The following is a 19,722-nucleotide window of genomic DNA, read 5'->3' on the forward strand; positions in this document are numbered from 1 at the left end:
ACAATTCTGCTATCTATAACAATAACTGAGGTTAGTCTATACTTTTTCTTCTTGGGGGTAGAGGGGGCTGTCTTTATTGGGTTTAAATAGTGTTAAGGATGTGCTACATTCATAGCATGAGCTAAAGACTTTTCTATTTTTTCATGGCCTGAAATAGCATAACATAGAAATGATCAGATTTTTAAAGGCTAGTTAGGAGTCAGCTGTAAAACCATCTGGTTCCTGGAGTTCTTTTAATGGTGGGTTTTTAATCACCCTTCCACTGTCTCCTATGGTAATTGGTGTATTCAAATGTAAAATTGTCATTTCTTTAAACTCAAAAATGGTCAAGGATTGTCAATTTCATATAGTTCAACTAAAAAGGATATCCATATACCATTTACCTAGTTTTATCCACTGTTAATAATATGCCCGATTTGCTTTCTTGCCTTTATATATACATGTATATCACATATATACATATATATATCACATACATTAGGTGTTTTTATTTATTCTTTTCTTTTTCACTGAATCATTTCAATGTAAAAACGGACATACACTTCTTATCTAAATACTGAAGGATACAACTTTGAAAAACAAGGACATTCTGTTAGGTAACCAAAATACCATTACTGTGTCTAAAATATTAAAAACAATAATTTTATCAGTACATACACAAATTTCCCCAGTTATTGCCAAAAAACAATTTGTAGCGATGTTTTTTAATTCATGATCAAATCAAGATTATGTATTATATTTGGTCTTTTTTTTTTTTTTTTTTGTCTCTTTAAACCAGTTTCTCTCATTTTCTTCCCCATGACATTGATTTTTAGAAGAAATCAGGGCAGTTGTTTTGCACACTATTCCACGTTCTGGATTTGTTTGTTTCCTCCTAGCATCCATTAATATGTTCTTCTCTCTGCTATATTTCCTGTAAACTAGAAATTAGGTCAAGGCTTGAAATTCAGGTTGAACCTTTTAGACAAGTCTATTCATTGGCAAATGCACAAGTCTTTCTCACTCGTTAGGGGTATGCTTCAATGACAACGGTTGGACTGTATTATTCCACACGGAACCTGGTAGCCCCATGTCTTTTGACCATGTGGATGTGGCTGGTCCAAACTGAGACTTACCATGCTGTGTAGTGAACTGTGTCCTCTCAAAATTCACATATTGAAGCCCTAATTCCCAGTGTGAGTATACTTGGAGACAGGGCTTTTAGGAGGTAATGAAGGTTAAATGATATCATGAGGGTAGGGTCCTAGCTGACAGGACTGGTGGACTTGTAAGGAGAGAGATCGAGATCAGTTGCTGTCTCTCTGCACACATGCTCCATGGAACGCAATGAGGACACAGGGAGGGAGATGGCTGTCTGCAAACCAGGACGAATGCCCTCACTAGAACTTAGCCATTCTGGCACCTTGATTATAGACTTCTAGCCTCTAGAACTGTGACAAAATAAATGTCTGTTGTTTAAGCCAAAAAGAAAAGAATATTCATTGGTAATGTTCTATGCTTAATAATGTGTATTTCAAAAAAAAAAATGAATAATGCATATTTCATATCAACAGGCACGTAAGGTCAAGTTTTCCCACTCTTGGTGATGCTGTTTGTTCATATGGTTATAGTGCTAACCCCCATTGTAGCGCATGGTTTCTTTTTTTTTTTTTTTTTTTTTGTGGTATGCGGGCCTCTCACTGTCGTGGCCTCTCCCCTTGCGGAGCACAGGCTCCGGACGCGCAGGCTCAGCGGCCATGGCTCACGGGCCCAGCCGCTCCGCGGCACGCGGGATCTTCCCGGACCGGCGCACGAACCCGCGACCCCTGCATCGGCAGGCGGACTCCCAACCACTGCGCCACCAGGGAAGCCCATCCCCATTGTAAAAGTATAGTTTTACCTTTGGAATTAGTTTTTAACCTATGGGGCAATACTTGAGCACTGTGTGTGAATCTCCTGTCTCCAATCTCTCTGTAATCCACTGTTTTTAGCTTCCATTGATGATCCTTGTCTGATGCAATTATTACATTTGAGATGATTCAATTTTGATTTCCTTTGATAGGTAATTTTTTGACAGTTTCTTAGTTTACCAAATGATCACAGTTTTGATCACCTTTCAAAAAATTTATTTCTAATTGATCAAATTATGAGAATGTTATCAGTAATAATTCTACTTTTAAAATGTAAGATTTTCCGGACTTCCCTGGCAGTCCAGTGGTTAAGACTTTGCCTTCCAAAACAGGGGGTGTGGGTTCGATCCCTGGTCAGGGAGCTAGGATCCCGCATGCCTGGCAGCCAAAAAACCAAAACATAAAACAGAAGCAATATTGTAACAAATTCAATAAGGACTTTAAAAAAATGGTCCACATCCAAAAAAATTTTTTTAATAATAAAATATAAGTTTTCTTTGTGATCAAGTACATGACTGATTTGGGTGTATATTCCATGGACATGAAAAGAAGTATATTTGCTATTTTTAAGAAAAAAGTTCTGTACATATGTATTGAGTTTCTTGATTATGTTACTCAAATTCCCTATATCCTTATCTATATTTTTACTAGAGGTCAGATTCTGAAAGAGGTACATTAAATTTCCCACTATAATTTTTTTTTTTGTAATCAAGGTCTTGCATTCTAATTTTATGCAGTCTTTCACATATTTCTGATGTGTTGTGTGTAGTACACCATTTTATGATAGGGAATCTTCAAATTGTCTGGTATGTGTTTCTCATCCCAGAAATGAAACTTAAAATGGTTTATCCTTCTTATATGTTCATGCCCCTCTTCTATCTTCTAGTTCTCATAATGTGGAATCTTAAAAAGTAATACAGGGCTTCCCTGGTGGTGCAGTGGTTGAGAGTCCGCCTGCCGATGCAGGGGACACGGGTTCGTGCCCCGGTCTGGGAAGATCCCACGTGCCGCGGAGCGGCTGGGCCCGTGAGCCGTGGCCGCTGAGCCTGCGCAGTCCGGAGCCTCTGCTCCGCAATGGGAGAGGCCACAACAGTGAGAGGCCCGCGTACCGCAAAAAAAAAACCCCAAAACAAACAAACAAAAAAAGTAATACGGAAAAGTCATTTTCATTAGCACTACACAGTGGGGACTCCCTATTTCCTCCATTTCATTCTGGTTATAAGTAAGCAGTGAGCTAGTCGATTTCAGTGGTTTGATCAATATCATTTCATTCCCTGAAGTCCTTAACTTCTCTTCAGAAAATAAAGTCTTATTTTTTTAATCTATTATAATCTTTTACCTGCTAGTATGCACTTTAAACCTTATAGTTTAAAATGTGTAAAATCCAAAGAATTATAATCAAGCTCCCATTTAGCATCTACCCTAGAGATCAATCGCAAGCCAAAATATGGGATTTTAACTGGAGTTTTAAAAAATAAGTGTTGAATTCTATCACACAGAGTCACTTGGAAGAAATTGCTTAAGACAGGGAATTGCCCATTAGAGGCAAAATGTGCTTTAATGCAGATTTCATTGTATTCGGTACAAGGAATGTTTGGAAGAGTCTTAGCTGTACTTTTCTTTTCTTTTTCTTCTTTTTTTAAATGGGCAGAGTGTTCTATGCTTCCCAATGCTAGATCTGTAGTGCAGAGTATAACTGGCCAGTTATGAAGCAACACTCATGTTTGGAGATGAGGGTGAAAAGCATCTCAACAGTGCACTCAGCCAGTGGCACTGGTTGCTTATTTCTTATTTTCTGCAGGATTCAAAGTGAACCTCAAAGGTCACCGCATGTCCCCTTGAGCCTCCTTGTTGCTCTTTCTCCTTGGGCACAACACCCACACTTAAGTCCCCACCGAGCAAATGATCATCTTTGTTTGGAAAGTTCCAGCTAAAATGCTGGGAATGGGTTTGGTTCAGTCCATTCTGGGGCCACCACAGCCTGGGTTTCCTCACCTGCCCCTCTGCGTGGCCCTCCTGGGGCTCTGCCAGGGAGTGCAGCTGCCTGCCTGCAGCCTTTGTCCATGTGGGTTGCAGTTTATTCTGGTCTAGCCAGCAAAATAATCCCACCCTTCTCTTTTTTTTTAAATTTTACTGTCACCATGGATCTACTCATTTTTATACAGCACTCAGCATTTCAAAGGGATTCTCAGAGAAAGGGGAGAAAATACAAGTGTTTGAAACAGTAATCTTAATTCTATTTTTCATGAGCCATTACCAGGCATTTAAGCAGGTGTTTAATTTTTATGAGTATAAACTAATAATGCTTATTATATAAAATTAGAAAACTAAAAAATTATTTTAAAAAATGAAATTCATCTGAAGTCCTTCTATACAGAGATAATTACTAACAGTAGTACATTTTTCTATAGATTTTTTTTTGGAAATCAATTTTTTTAAACAAAACTCAGATCTGTTATTTTTTTACTTAAAATATAGCATGATAACTTTTCAATTTTATTAGCTATCCTTTGAAATTATGTTTTCAAGTACTGAATAAAAAATTCATATGAATATGCCAAAATTATTTATCTACATTGGCATTAGAATATATTAGACTAGATTTATTTTAAACTGTTATAAATGATGTAATTATTTCTACATACTTGCTTGAAACTTTTAGTATCTCCGATTTTTTTTTTAGAATAAAAATGAAATTAAGGAGTTAAGGGTAGAATATTTTCTAGAGCTCAAAATATATTTTGCCAAATCGTTTCTAGTAAGGTCAGGTTAATTTAAACACGAACAATGTAATCTATTCCCTCCTTGGTGACTTTCCAACCTGTTTCTTATAGTCCAGGATTACTGCATGTTTTGAGGCTGCCTAACAGTTTTCCAAAATTTTATCCTGATTCCAGAAGCTCATTTCTTCTAGGTCTTCAGAAAGATGTTCCTTTTTCTTCCTTCTATGAAACATCTTGGTAAGCTCTGGGGATTTTAATTGTCTCCAGTAGTATTTGAATATGGAGAAAGATTTCCAGACTTGGTTATTTGCCAACAGACAGGTATGCGGATTGCCCCTGGCTCCCCTAAACGGCCATCTGGTTGTTCATCCCATTATTTTCTGGGAGCCATAGCAAGCAGGTCAATTTGCAACATTTGTAACCTAGGCTCTAGGATCAAGCAAATATTCCTCTTTGGAGCTATGCCCTATGTGTAGAATTTTCTGTCACCCTCACTTCGCAGTCTTGAGGCCCTCTGAACCAGTGCTGCACACTCCGCTCCTGGCATCTCCCCACCTCCACCCTTGGCTACCACTTCACTTATGGGACATTTATACCCCTGGAATGCAAGGTGCCATTGCAAATGCTGACCTCTGTACCCCGTCCTTTCCTTCACTCATTTACAGTCATTCAGCAAATATCTATTGAGCTTCTATTCCGTGCCAGCCACCAGATAAAGCACAGAACACAAGAAACCACAATCCCTGCCTTTGTGAGGCTGACACAACACCCCCAACTGCCACCTTGCATCCCACCCTATGACTTTCTGCTCTAGGTTGTTTGGTTGATACAAGTTCTCTAAGTTGGGGAAGATAGTGCGGGGAAGAACATAGTGTGTTTCAGTTGTCATGCAGACAGGCAAGGATGCTGTGTTCCATGAAGTGGGGTAAGGGTAGGGATAAGCCACTGGTTGCTCTTCTCAAAATAGCTTATGATTATTATTTTTTTCAACATCTTTATTGGAATATAATTGCTTTATAATGTTGTGTTAGTTTCTGCTATATAACAAAGTGATTCAGCTATATGTATACATATATGCCGATATACCCCCCCTCTTGCGTCTCCCTCCCATCCTCCCTAACCCACCCCTCTAGGTGGTCACAAAGCACTGAGCTGATCTCCCTGTGCTATGCGGCTGCTTCCCACTAGCTATCTATTTTACGTTTGGTAGTGTATGTCCATGCCACTGTCTCACTTCATCCCAGCTTACCCTTCCCCCTCCTTGTGTCCACAGGTCCATTCTTTATGTCTGTGTCTTTATTTCTCTCCTGCCCCTAGGTTCTTCAGAACCTTTTTTATTTTTTTTTAGATTCCATATATATGTGTTAGCATATGGTATTTGTTTTTCTCTTTCTGACTTACTTCACTCTGTATGACAGACTCTAGGTCCATCCACCTCACTGCAAATAACTCAATTTCATTTCTTTTAATAGCTGAGTAATATTCCACTGTATATATGTACCACATCTTCTTTAGCCATTCATCTGTCGATGGACACTTAGGTTGCTTCCATGTCCTGGCTATTGTAAATAGAGCTGCAATGATCATTGTGGTACATGACTCATTTTGAATTATGGTTTTCTCAGGGTATATGCCTAGTAGTGGGATTGCGGGGTCATATGGTAGTTCTATTTGTAGTTTTTTAAGGAACCTCCATACTGTTCTCCATAGTGGCTGTATCAATTTACATTCCCACCAGCAGTGCAAGAGGGTTCCCTTTTCTCCACACCCTCTCCAGCATTTATTGTTTCTAGAGTTTTTGATGATGGTCAATCTGACTGGTGTGAGGTGATATCTCATTGTAGTTTTGATTTGCATTTCTCTAATGATTAATGATGTTGAGCATTCTTTCATGTGTTTGTTGGCTATCTGTATATCTTCTTTGGAGAAATGTCTATTTAGTTCTTCTGCCCATTTTTGGATTGGGTTGTTTGTTTTTTTGTTATTGAGCTGCATGAGTTGCTTATAAATTTTGGATATTAATCCTTTGTCAGTTGCTTCATTTGCAAATATTTTCTCCCATTCTGAGGGTTGTCTTTTGGTCTTGTTTATGGTATCCTTATGTGTCTTGGTGTGTTTCTCCTTGGATTTATCCTGTATGGGACTCTCTGTGCTTCCTGGACTTGATTGACTATTTCCTTTCCCATATTAGAGAAGTTTTCAACTCTAATCTCTTCAAATATTTTCTCAGTACCTTCCTTTTTCTCTTCTTCTTTGGGACCCCTATAATTCGAATGTTCATGCATTTAATGTTGCCCCAGAGGACTCTGAGACTGTCCTCAATTCTTTTCATTCTTTTTTCTTTATTCTGCTCTGTGGTAGTTATTTCCACTATTTTATCTTCCAGGTCACTTATCCATTCTTGTACCTCAGTTATTCTGCTATTGATTCCTTCTAGAGGATTTTTAATTTCATTTATTGTGTTGTTCATCATTGTTTGTTTGCTCTTTAGTTCTTCTAGGTCCTTGTTTAATGTTTCTTGTTTTTTCTCCATTCTATTTCCAAGATTTTGTATCATGTTTACTATCATTGCTCTGAATTCTTTTTCAGGTAGAGTGCCTATTTCCTCTTCATTTGTTTGGTCTGGTGGGTTTTTTCCTTGCTCCTTCATCTGTTGTGTATTTCTCTGTCTTCTCATTTTGTTTAACTTACTGTGTTTGGAGTCTCCTTTTTGCAGCCTGCAGGTTCATAGTTCCCATTGTTTTTGGTGTCTGCCCCCAGTGGGTAAGGTTGGTTCAGTGGATTGTGTAGGCTTCCTGTGGAGGGGACTGGTGCCTGTGTTCTGGTGGGTGGGGCTGGATCTTGTCTTTCTGGTGGGCAGGGCTGCATCCTGTGGTGTGCTTTGTGGTGTCTGTGAACTTAGTATGATTTTAGGCATTCTCTCTGCTAATGGGTGGGATAGTGTTCCTGACTTGCTACTTGTTCGGCATGGGGCATCCAGCACTGGAGCTTGCTGGCCATTGGGTGGAGCTGGGCCTTAGCGTTGAGATGGAGATCTCTGGGAGAGCTCTCTCTGATTGATATTATGTGGGGCTGGGAGATCTCTGGTGGTCCAATGTCCTGAACTTGGCTCTCCCACCTCAGAGGCTCAGGCCTGACACCAGGCCAGAGCACCAAGACCCTATCAGCCACACAGATCAGAAGAAAAGGGAGAAAAAAAAGAAAGAAAAAAAAATTTTTAATGATAAATAAAAATACATTTTTTTAATTTTTAAAATTAAAAAAAAGAAGAGAATAACCAAACCAATAAACAAATCCACCAATGATAGCAAGCACTAAAAACTAAACTAAGATAAACATAAAACTCAGAAACAAGTCAGTCACAGACAGCAAAACCCAAGTCTACATTTGCTCCCAAAGGCCACCACCTCCATTTTGAGATGATTCATTGTCTACTCAGGTATTCCACAGATGCAGGGTACCTCAAGGGGTTTTAATCCACTGCTTCCCAGGCTGCAGGGAGAAGTTTCCTTTTCTCTTCTTTGTTCGCATAGCCCCTGGGGTTCAGCTTTGGATTTGGCCCCGCCTCTGCATGAAGGTCACCCTGAGGCCTCTTTTGGAAAGTCAGAGATCTTCTGCCAGTGTTCAGTAGGTGTTCTGTAGGAGTTGTTCCACATGTAGATGTATTTTTGATGTATTTGTGGGGAGGAAGGTGATCTCCACATCTCACTCCTCTACCATCTTGAAGGTTTCTCCTCCAGCTTATGATTACTGAAAACTCCTGTGAGATTCTAGCACTAGCCTGCCTGTTATTTTAGGTTTTCAATGGTATTGGAGTTGTTTGCCTTTTCTGGGCCTTCAAAAGCATTTTAGTAGGAAATTAGGAGGGGTACCATTAGGGACTGCTGATGTGAAACCATTTTAAACAGAAGTCACACAGGGCATTTGCAAATTTCGACTTGCTCTGTTTCCTTTTCTCAAGGTAAACTTTGAGGCAATCTTTTTCGGAGAAATTTTTTGTTGGCAACACAACAAAAGAAGCACAAAAGTATAGGAATAAATATATTTTGTAAAGCTACTGATGATTATTGATAGTATAGTTTTGATTTTTTGTTTTACTTAATATTTCTGCCTCCAATCCTCAATAAAAACATCTGGCTGTGATTTTGTTTTCTTCTGTCACTGAGCCAAATTCTGTCTAACTCAGTAGGATACTAAGGTGAAATGAAAACCTGGCCTGTGTTTACATCTTACAGTTAACGTCTCTTTGGATTGTTCAGTGTGTCTCATAACTTCTAATACATGCCATAAAAATAAATAGCAACGTTATAATTTTGTCTTCTGCCAAGTGTATTTGTGATAGGTGGGGCTTAGTGGGGGATACAGAGGTAGTTTCAAGTAATGTGACGCAAATCAAATGGAAATGGGAAAAAGGCAGAATGTTGCTGATGGTAGCATTCTCTACCTTAGACTGTGAGTCTCCCAAGGGCATGGTCTGGATCTCTTCCCTTTATCTCCAGCTTTTAGCATCATGCTTGGCACTCAGAAGGCACTCAGGGCCTTTGAGGGCTGCGCAGAAACAATCCTAAAGTTCTCTAACCCATTAACAATCCCACTCTGCTAGACAAGCTCATTCGTACCTTCTCTCCTCCCCACAAGCCCCCATCACCTCTTCCCCAGCTTTCTCTTTCCTTTGATGATCTTCTCAATGCACTAAGGAAACAGAAGCAATCAGAAGATAATTTTCACAAGTTCCCCCTTTATCTACCTACTTCCCTGTCTCAATGCCCTTAAACTCCACCTTGTTGTATTACAAGAGACAAACTGATCTTGCTCCAATTAAGGCTCATCCTCCCGTTTGTGTGTTACTCTCCTCCTCTCTCACTTACTGCAAGACATTGCTCCAGCATTTATCTCTCTTCTCTCTCATATCATCATTTGCCCCCATTTGCCCCCTTCCCTGAATAATTTAAAAACCTAGTGTAATCACTCTCATCTTAAGTAAAAACAAAAAACCTTTCCTGCCCACACTTACCCCTCCAGCTATAACCTCATTCTTTGCTGCCCTTTATAGCAAAATCCCTCAAAAGAGTTTGCAAGTCACAGTATCTACAAACCTTCTCCTCCCAATCTCTCTTGAATGTACTCTGATATTGCAGTGGCCCTCACCATTCCGCCTAACTGTTCTTACCAGTCTTTTTTCTTTTCTTTTTTTTTGGCTGCGGGGCTTGCAGGAGTTCCCTGACCAGGGATCGAACTTGGGTCCCCGGCAGTGGAAACGTGGAGTCCTAACCACTAGACCACCAGGGGAGTCCCCGTTCTTACCAGTCTTGATACTCCCCTGCATGTTGCTAAATCCAATGGTCAAGCCTCACTTTTCATTTTATTGGATGATCAACAACATTTAACTCAACTGATCCTCCTCCTTACTTGAAACCTCCTTCTTCACTTGGATTCTAGGACATACTCCCTCTAATTTTCCCAGTACCTACTGTGCCACTGCTTAGCTAGTCAGTCTCTGCAGCAGGGACAGTAGCCCAAATAGCTCAGTGATCTGCAACCACAAAGGTGTTTGTTGATGTTTGTTGTTCAAGTTACGTAAAGGCTAGGAGTCACCTACATGTCTGCTTAACTCTACTGGGCTCTACTTAGCTGCAGCTCAGCTGAGCTTGACTCCCCTTGGCTGCCAGTTGGCTGGAGCTCTGCCATCTGTTTTCTCATCCTAAAACCCAGGCTAAGGAGCAGCCTTATCTGGAACATGCTCCTCTCCCATGACAGGAGAGGGGGCTGAAACTTCCAAAGTCTCTAAAAGCTTCCACTTGGACGTAGTGTGTATCGTGTTTACTCACGTTCCACTGGGCAAAGTAAATCTGTGAGTCACATCATGTATAAGAAAGGGATAACACAGATGAAGCTTGCCCCTCCCCTTAAGCCCCTGAGATGAGATTCATTGAGACCATTGACAAGCTTGATGAAATGTCCCCAGAGGATTGAGAGACCCAGTGTCAGACCTGCTGCCTGACTCACCTGAGAAATCTAAAAGTCCAGGAGCTGGCTGAAACAGCCTGCAACAGAGTGAGAGCCACAGTTTAGGAAGTTGATGTGTTTCCACTGAGAATGCATCTAAGGAGCATGTTTTCTATTGACCCATCATGTGGTGTAATAGGCGGATCCTGTTGTGTTGAGTTGTCAGAGACCTGGCCCTAGAATGTCACCTGGAGAGGCCAGAGATCACAGCAGAAGAAAGCCAGGGCTATACAGTTGGTTGTTCAGGGGCCAAAGGAGGGGTGGATGGAACGCACAAACCATGTAGCAAACCACAGGTTAGAGAGCCCTCTGGGCTTCCTGAAGAGCCCTCACAAATGCCCACTCCAGTCAACTTCCAACATCTGTCACAGCCAAAGGGAAATGGCACCTTAGTTGTGCCAGACAGATGAAACCTTTCTTGCCTATTTACTTCTCCTCCTTTTCCTGTCCCAGAACCTTGGAGAAGCTAAGCTAGCAAGTAGGAGTGGAGTGGGAAACATCAGGAGGATCAAAAGAAAGATGGATCCTTGCAGCAGGCCCAAGCTGGTGAAGGGAACTCAGTTGGAATGAAATTCAGATTCTGATATTATTACATGTGACTGAACATAGTTATTACCTGAAACTATTTCTGTGATTACAAGTGACCAGAGGACTCTTTTTAAAATTATTTTATTTCTTTTTGAATAGGAAATGCATATATAAAGTACAAAATTTGAATGATACAAGAGTAAATAATGAAAAGTAAGTCTGCCCCACCCATATGTATAACATACTATACACTTTTTTAATAGTGTATTTTATTCAAGTAGAGTTGATTTACAACGTTGTGTTAATTTCTGCTGTATAGCAAAGTGGTTCATATATATACATTCTTTTTTACATTCTTTTCCATTATAGTTTATCACAGGATATTGAATATAGTTCCCCATGCTATACAGTAGGACCTTGTTGTTTATCTGTCCTGTGTATACTAACTTGCCTCTGCTAATCCCAAACTCCCACTCCATCCCTCCCCCAGCCTCCTGCCTTGGCAACCACAAGTCTGTTCTCTATGTCTGTGAGTCTGTTTCATAGATAAGTTCATTTGTATCATATTTTAGATTCCACATATAAGTGATATCATATGGCATTTGTCTTTCTTTTTCTGACTTACTTCACTTAGTATAATAATCTCTAGGGCCATCCATGTTGCTACAAATGGCAATTTTCATTCTTTTTTATGGCTGAGTACTATTCCACTATATATATATATATATATATATATATATATATATATATATATATATATATAGTACCACATTTTCTTTACCCATTCATGGGTCAATGGACATTTAGGTTGATTCCATGTCTTGGCTATTGTCAATAGTGCTGCTATGAACATAAGGGTACATGTATCTTTTTGAATTATAGTTTTGTCTGGATATATGCCCAGGAGTGGGATTGCTGGATCATATGGCAGCACAATTTTTAGTTTTCTGAGGAACCTTCATACTGTTTTCTGTAGTGGCTGCACCAACTTACATTCCCACCAACAGTGTAGGAGGGTTCCCTTTTCTCCACACCCTCTCCAGCATTTGTTATTTGTAGACTTTTTAATGATAGCTATTCTGCCCAGGGTGAGGTGGTACCTCATTGTTTTGATCAGAGGACTATTTTTTAAGCTATCTGAGAGTAATAAAAAGTCATAAGACCAGCCCCACAGAAGGAGTCTGTAGAAGCAGAGGTGTGTATGTGTGTGTGTGTGTGTGTGTATTTGTGTGTGTGTGTTGGGTGGAGGGAAGAGAGGCCTGAGAAAGGTGTTTTCTTTCTTACTGCATGAGCCACGTTCGCTCCAAGGGCTCTTGACCCCTGGGCTCGTTGCTTCCATCTGCCTGGGTTTTCTCCATACTAAGAAGTTACATCACGACTTCGTGGTGTCTTCACTGACATCTTTGATCATGAGGCTCCAGGAGGCCAGAACCTTAGTTTACAATTGGCTGCCCTCACATTTGACCCCGTTTACGTAAAGGAAATCTAGGCATCTGGCCAATTCGGGACCAAAGAATTTTGCAATGGGGGTGTTGAACTTCATTTCCTTTTTCATTTATAAACGCAGTTGGAGCTGATTCCAACGTGTTTTTAGGAAGTCAGTGAAAACATTTAGGCGTAGCTACTACTGTTTTATGAAATTTCAGCTATTGTTTTCACCTTGCCTGTGCTTAAATCCAGAAATTAAAAGCTTGGTGTGGCCGTGGGGGGTGGTGGAGAGGCGTTATGTCATAACAGCACCTACTTCAGGTTCAGGAAACTCTGAACCCACCATCCGTTTCCTACTTTACTAAGCCAAGGAATGCAGTCGAGTGTGTGACCAAGGGTAACATGATTCAGGTTAAGAACTGGGTCTGTGGAATTCGTTTCCTGGCCAAGAGAACTACAATTCAATTGCTGCTAGAGTTAAGTGGAAAATATATACTTTTGCCTTCATTAGAGCTATTGTTACTTTTAAAGACTTGTTGAGAACATAAGCTCAAACTCAAACATGATAGCATGGATTCTAGTTATTGGAAACGAAGAGAGCCCTTGGGGATATTGCCTTCCACTCCCAGATCTACCCATGCCCCATGTCTGACCTTGGATATCACACCTCAGTCCTTACACTGGAAAGAGAGACTATTGCTCATTAACACTCAACATTGGGCAATTTTTAAAAATGCTCATTCAGACACAGGTTTGACTAATGTAATCTTATCCTTCTGTGGATTTATTTATCTAGTTCTTCACTTCTTAAAATGGTACCCTTCACAGAAGCATCTTGGGATACATGCAGCACATTAAAACAGTAATTAAAATAGATAAAACACCGCAAAGCAGCAATGAAAAGAGCAGCAAATAAGGTTACATCTTAAAACACTGTTATGCTTAAAACCTGAAAACAATGCTCACCTCATTAGTATAGGAGGCGCCTAAGCAAGCACAGGAGGCTTGGGGTGGCTTTGAGAAATCCTACATGGGAAGCACATGATGATAAAATTATTCTAAACCTTGCTTCAAAATGTAATTTTCCATCCCTCCCCACCTCTGCCCTACTCTGTGCACCTCTAGGGTGGCTTGCTGTACACTGTGCTTTCACGTGCCTGTTCAGCCAGAAAGGGTTACAGAGGGTTCAAAAACTCCTTTCTTTCCCAGAGGCTGTAACCGGAGTCCTCAGTCATACTTTACACGGCTTAAAGGGCAGTTGATGATGCTTAAGTACTGGAAACAAAGGATTATAACCTCAGAGAACATTCTACCAACTGAAATAGGAAAAGCCTTGTCCTTCACCACCAGCTCCTACCCCACTGGGTCCCACAAACCCACCCAGTTTCCTTACACGACCCCGCGGACGCTCGCAGCCCGTCACACACCTAACCCAGCCTACTAACTGGCCTTGCCCCATCCTGTTTCGCTTTCCCCTGTTAATGAAGGATACTTGAAAGATGTGGCTTTTAAAAGTGAGGATTTGCGCGGGTAGCAAGCAGTTTACAAAAGCTGATCACTCTGACATTGTCTGGCTGTTAGGCATGTGAGAGCCTGGTGAACGTTTTGAACTGGGGAGTTGAAAGTGGATTATCTCCGTTATGTTGAACCAGGGCGCCAAGACGCTGTTCTCCAACACCACACTGAGTCCTTTCAGAAACTGCTCTGTAAGGAAGTCCAACTTGTTGTTTGTGTGAAATTGTCACTGCATGTCCATTTTGGTTCATATGGTACTTAAAAGGCAGCGTTCCGCTGTGCCAGCACCTGCCCCTGCAGCCCTGGCACCCGTTCCACCCTCCAACCTTCTCTCACTCTAGCGAGGCCAAACGACTCACGATGCTCCATTCAGTGAACAGAATTCCCAGTAACAGCATCTTTAAATCTATAGTTCTGGACCAAGCTCTGTAGAATAACAACCCACAAAAGCTATGCCAGGCTTATTTTAAAGTTTCTTCTGTATGAACGTATTTAAACAGTTTCAATTTTGCCAGCAAAGCTCCTTTGGGGGATGTACTGTTCAAGTGGTTTTCTAACACAAAGCCCTCTGTGATCATTCTGGAAGTTCGCATCAAAGAGAGAAAGAGCACCTCGATGTTCAGTAAAGACCCTGCCTTGGGAAGCAGAGGCTTGCTGAGGCCCTTGGTGAACCCCTCCAGGTTCCTATGGCTCATTTCATAAAGAACTTCATGTACCCTTTGGGATGTGTCCCCACTCTGTCAACAATAAACAATAGGGAAGTCTCCCAGAATTCAACCCACATTAGCATGGCGGCAATTAAAGAGATCGTTAGAATGCCTTAAAGGACCTTTTGATTTCACGGGAAACATGAAGTCGCTGTGTTCTCAGAGCTTGCAAAATCCTTAGGTGGGTCTCCCCTGCCGAGGAAAGCGGCAAACCAAGGTCAAACACACTCTCCACTAGCATCAGCCTGTGTTCCCCTTGTTTCCTGCGCCATTCACTCCATCGTAACTATCCTGCTCTAAGCACAGTTTGAATGTGGCTTAAGTGAGCATGAAGGCAAAGCAACTTGCATTGGCTAAGTCTCCTGCCCTGGGAAGCCCATAAGGTCAGGGGCAGGCTGAATTTGGCACCAGGCTAGCCTCTGAACTCCTGAACCCATAGAGCCACTGTGGGCTTACCTTTAAAGGTAAGGTGCCAGAGCTTTAGAAGAGCCACCTCTGCCCCTAGCAGGACTGGCTTCTGCTTCATCCTTGTGGCCACAGCTGCCCCTGAACTGTCTCCTCTCCTCAGAGCCAGGGCCCCTGCATTCTCTGCCCCACCCTCTCCTGTTCATTCACCTGGTATTTATTGGGGGCTCTGGGTGGGGGACACAGGAATGGCATGGCCCAAAAGGTGGCCCCTTACTAGGGGGACAGATTACACATGAAAGCCACATGTCTCCACAAACCAGGAAGTGACAGGTAACCCACTGCGAGGTCCCTCCTCCATCCTCTGCTCCTGAACCCCCAGAGCTCAGGCTGCCTTTCTTGCCTTAATTCTTCTTCCTACTCCACCTTCCACCTGGTGCTGATTGTGGCGACTTCTCATCTGTGAACCTTTCCTGATCCCACGGAAAAGTGACCCTGTGCCTCCACTGGACTCTCAAGGTACAGCGAGCTTAGCCAGAGGCAGTGCGAGGCTGTGGCTAGGAAGATGGGCTCGGAGGCCCAACTACCAAGGTACTAAATCCTAGGTCTCTTTAGCTGTGTGACTTGAAGCAAGTCTTTCTGTGCCTCAGTTTTCTCATCTGCAAAATGGTACAATAGCACCTACTGCACAGGGTTATTGTGAGGGATTAACTAAGTAAACAGAAAAGGCTCCAAACAGTGCCTTGCAAGTGATAAGTTCCTATAATTGTTGTGCATTATTACTGCTGTCCCTCCTGTTAGGCTGTGTTATTCCCTCGGATATAGACACTGCTCATTTACCTTTATATCCCCACCCCCTGCAGCTGTGAGTAGCACAGAGTGGGCAATCACACAAGGCTAACACTGTACAAATTGAACAACTGCATAAATGACTGAATCAACAAGCAAAAGGACCTTAGCAAGGACAAAGGAAGCAGCATCTTGTTGTAGCAATAGCCCAGGGCTTGGAACGGGGAGGCCTGAGTTCAGCCAGCGGCAGTGTGACCTTCCTCAGTCAAATGAGCCCCTGAGTCCTCCAGCAACCGCGTTCCTGAAGAAAGGCGGTGGGGTGTGGCTCTGGAGACTGGGGTCCACTCCGTGATCAGAGGCTCAAGATCCATGTGGCTCCAACAATCTCAACTTTGGTTTCCTCAGCTGCCAAAGGCAGGCGCTGGACGGACCAAAGGGCCCCAAACCCTATGGGTCATTCCACACCAAGGGCTTGTAAGATAATGTTCTTACTCTTCCCCGGGAGACCAATTCCGCTGTCTCAGTGGGGCTGGGGATCTGCATTTTTAAAAACTCCCCAGGTTTTAAATCTCATGTGTTTGTGAATCTCAGACACGTTTCTGAACACCTAAGCTAAACGATTTCTCAGGCTGGAAGGCAGAGATGGCCTCCAGCCTGAGAAATCGTCTAGCTTAGGTGTTCAGAAACATGTGTCTGAGATTCACACTTTCGGGCTGTACCCTGGGGTGTACTTCTTTCGTAGAATTTCACCACGATCCCTCCCGGCCCCTACCTCGCGTGTGCGTGCGCATGCGTACACACACGCACGCGCACGCACGCACACGCACGCACGCGCACGCACGCACGCACACGCACACGCGCGCACCAGGGAGACGCTTAGTAGAATCCGTCTCCACCCTGCTCCAGAAGCACAGAAACTTGGGCGCTGCCAAATCCCACATAAACCTCTGCTCTGTGAAGGGAGTGCAGAGTCGCCGCTCTGAAGCCACCTTTCTGCAGAGACTGGGCCTCCCGCGCCCCGCCCCTCCCCACAGCGCACACCTGAGGAGCAATTCGCTGAATTACCACCTGCGACTGATCCATGTGAGTTCTAAACTGTATGGACCTGGTTAATTGTTTTGCTTGTATAAGCACATTTTGCTTCATCCGTTTGTCAAGCTGAAGGAAGGTTGTTTTATAAAAGGGGGTTTAATTAAATGTTTTGTCCCAGCCTGGCCTTTCCTTTCCTCATCTGCATTATGCTTGTGTCATATTTTCCCTGGAGGGCAGGAAAACAATTTGGTGAAAATGAAGGATCCATTGATTTACTCTTGGAAAAAGAAATGCCAAGCTAACAGTTACCCTCTATAATTTTCTACTGACCATAAGAGGGGACCCAGCCGTTTAACTTAAAGACAGTGTGTTTCCCGGTGCACCTGGCTCTTTACATCCTTCTGTACCATTCATGCTGTTATGTTTATGACCTTGCTCTTGATTGAAATTATTTCTAGAACACTCTTAAGAGCTATTTTTCTTCCCTGAACAGAAAAGATCTTTCTAGTAAGTAAAACCCTTTCATTTTTTTCCTCCTCCAATTTGGTGACTACGGGGTGGGCAATCTTTCTTTCCCTGAGACCGTATCAGTGGGATCATAACATGCCTCCCATTATTTAGCCACAGATCTCCCTGTATACAGAATTTAACTTGACCTACTTTTGTGCCTGTTGAGCTGCCTCGGGCCTCAAATGTTCTTCTACTAGAGATCAGCTGTTTTTCTGGGTTAAAGTCTTAGATCTTTAGCTCAGTACAATATCCCAAGTCCTCAAAGGAAGCAGGTTGCACTAACCGTCTGAAGGTGCTGAATATGATAGGACCCGCACTGGGCAGCCCCTGCCTCTAGCCACCCTATGTCCACTGATTACCATCCTGGAATCTGAGCCTGAGGCCAAGGACCAGGGTAGTTCTGGAAGTGACCCGTTTCATCCTGAAGGCAGGGGGCCTCACAAGTGAATGTGGGAAGGAATGTGGAATTCGAAATCAGGAAAATATGATTGCTATAAGGGACACTGTGTCTTTGGACACATTATGTCACCTCTGGGGGCTTCAGTGTCCCTTCCAGTGCTAACAGTTTGCAATTCCTTCATTTAGTTTTATTGAGCATCCGCTAAGCGGCAGCCTCTGTGGCTGGAGCAATAGTGGGGAACCGAGGCAGACCCAGTCCTGCCATCACGAAGTTCCGAGTCTAGTGGGAAGAACAAGCTGAGTCAAGTGTGAGATGATAATACTCTGATTAGAGCTGTACACAAAGGGCACACAAGACTGTGAGACATAACCGGAGGATCTAGCTAGATGCCTGGCTCTACATAATCCAGGGAGTGGAGGAAGGCCTTTAGAAGGGAGTGACTTCTGAGTGAACCCATAAAAGATGAGTTAACTAGGAGGAAGGTGGCTCAGGCAGACCCATGCAGACAGAGCAGCAATGCTACCACAGACTCAGCCAAGCATCCCAGCTAAGGAAGCTCATTTCCCCGTGACAAACATCTGCCTTCTCTCTTTTTGATCTGTTAGGAAACACACCAGCTGACCTCTGGATTGGAGCTGGTCAGCCAGAAAGCACTTATGCCTAAGTAGTCACCAAATTACTGTCCATGACAAGGAAATATTTTATTTTGCTATATTAGACCAAGAATCAGGGCCGCGGTACTTCTCACTGTTGCCTCTTGCATCCACGCGGTGAAGAAAGCAAGGGAGAGGCCCTTGCTTCCGCTCTGATTTTCACAAATCATCTGACCAAATCGCAACGGACTTGATGGAACAGGACAGTAACTCACCTCTCATTTGCTGACGGCCTGAACAAGGTCTGACTGAGGCTGTTTTGCATTTATAGCCCTTTCCACCTGAAGGCCTCAAAATGTTTTGTGAGCATGACAGGTAACAGGGTGTCCTGTGAATGCTAAGTGCTCTCATAGTAAATGTTCACAGGCCAGGGCCTGGCTTTTTAGCCCCCTGGGGTGGGAGGGGGCATGCCGGGATGGGGTGATGAGCTGAGCCTGTCAGCTAAGACTAGACCCTGTGCCCACCAGCCAGTGCTCTCACCACAGACACCGAGTGTGAGCCTCATGCAGGCTTGAACCTACTTCTCCCCATGGAAAAGGGAGCCCCCATGGCCCTTGGGTCTGAAGAGGTGCTGTGAGGGCTGATTGCCAGGAACTTGGAGCAAGAGAAGGGCAAAGAGAGACTAGAGGTAAAGCAGGAAAGGCCTGTCTTGAGGATGAGGGAGGGTAAGGAAAAAGGGCCTAGGGGGTTGATTACAGTGACATAAAAGCTGGCACAATCATCTTAAAGGTTTAGTGTCAGGGTCTGTGACTTATCTTTCTACCCGATTCCTCCTGGTCCTACCTCCAGCCCCACTATGTCCCTCGAGGAAGGAAAGGATGTAACGTGTGGTGCAATCCTGTTTTGTATAGAATTACGTTAGTCCTCCAGGTGTATTAGTGGTTTGACTAAGCAGAGCAGAGAGGTGGATTCTCATGTGCCCTTTCAGACTGGGTGGCACTCAAGCTGGGACCCTTTGGGAGAGATCTAAGGGGGGCTTTCTGTCACCCCTCAGATCCTGCCACTCTACAGGCTGCTCCAAAATCTGCCCTAGGCTTCCATGTCCCTGGCCCTCTCATTCCAAAGCCCTTATCTCCTGGAAAGCTCGATTTCACTGATTAATTACTTAAAGATAATTTACTGAAAGTCTAAGGTGTC

At 43.0% G+C, this 19,722-nt stretch overlaps 1 protein-coding gene across 2 annotated transcripts in view; it reads left to right on the forward strand.

Annotated features, from left to right (window-relative positions):
- SLC9A9 (solute carrier family 9 member A9) overlaps positions 1 to 19,722 on the forward strand; it is a 719,922-nt gene that overhangs the window by 506,130 nt on the left and 194,070 nt on the right. The gene's annotated exons all lie outside the window — the stretch shown is intronic.

Source organism: Kogia breviceps, chromosome 5 (assembly GCF_026419965.1).
Source record: "Kogia breviceps isolate mKogBre1 chromosome 5, mKogBre1 haplotype 1, whole genome shotgun sequence".
Lineage (NCBI taxonomy): Eukaryota > Metazoa > Chordata > Mammalia > Artiodactyla > Physeteridae > Kogia > Kogia breviceps.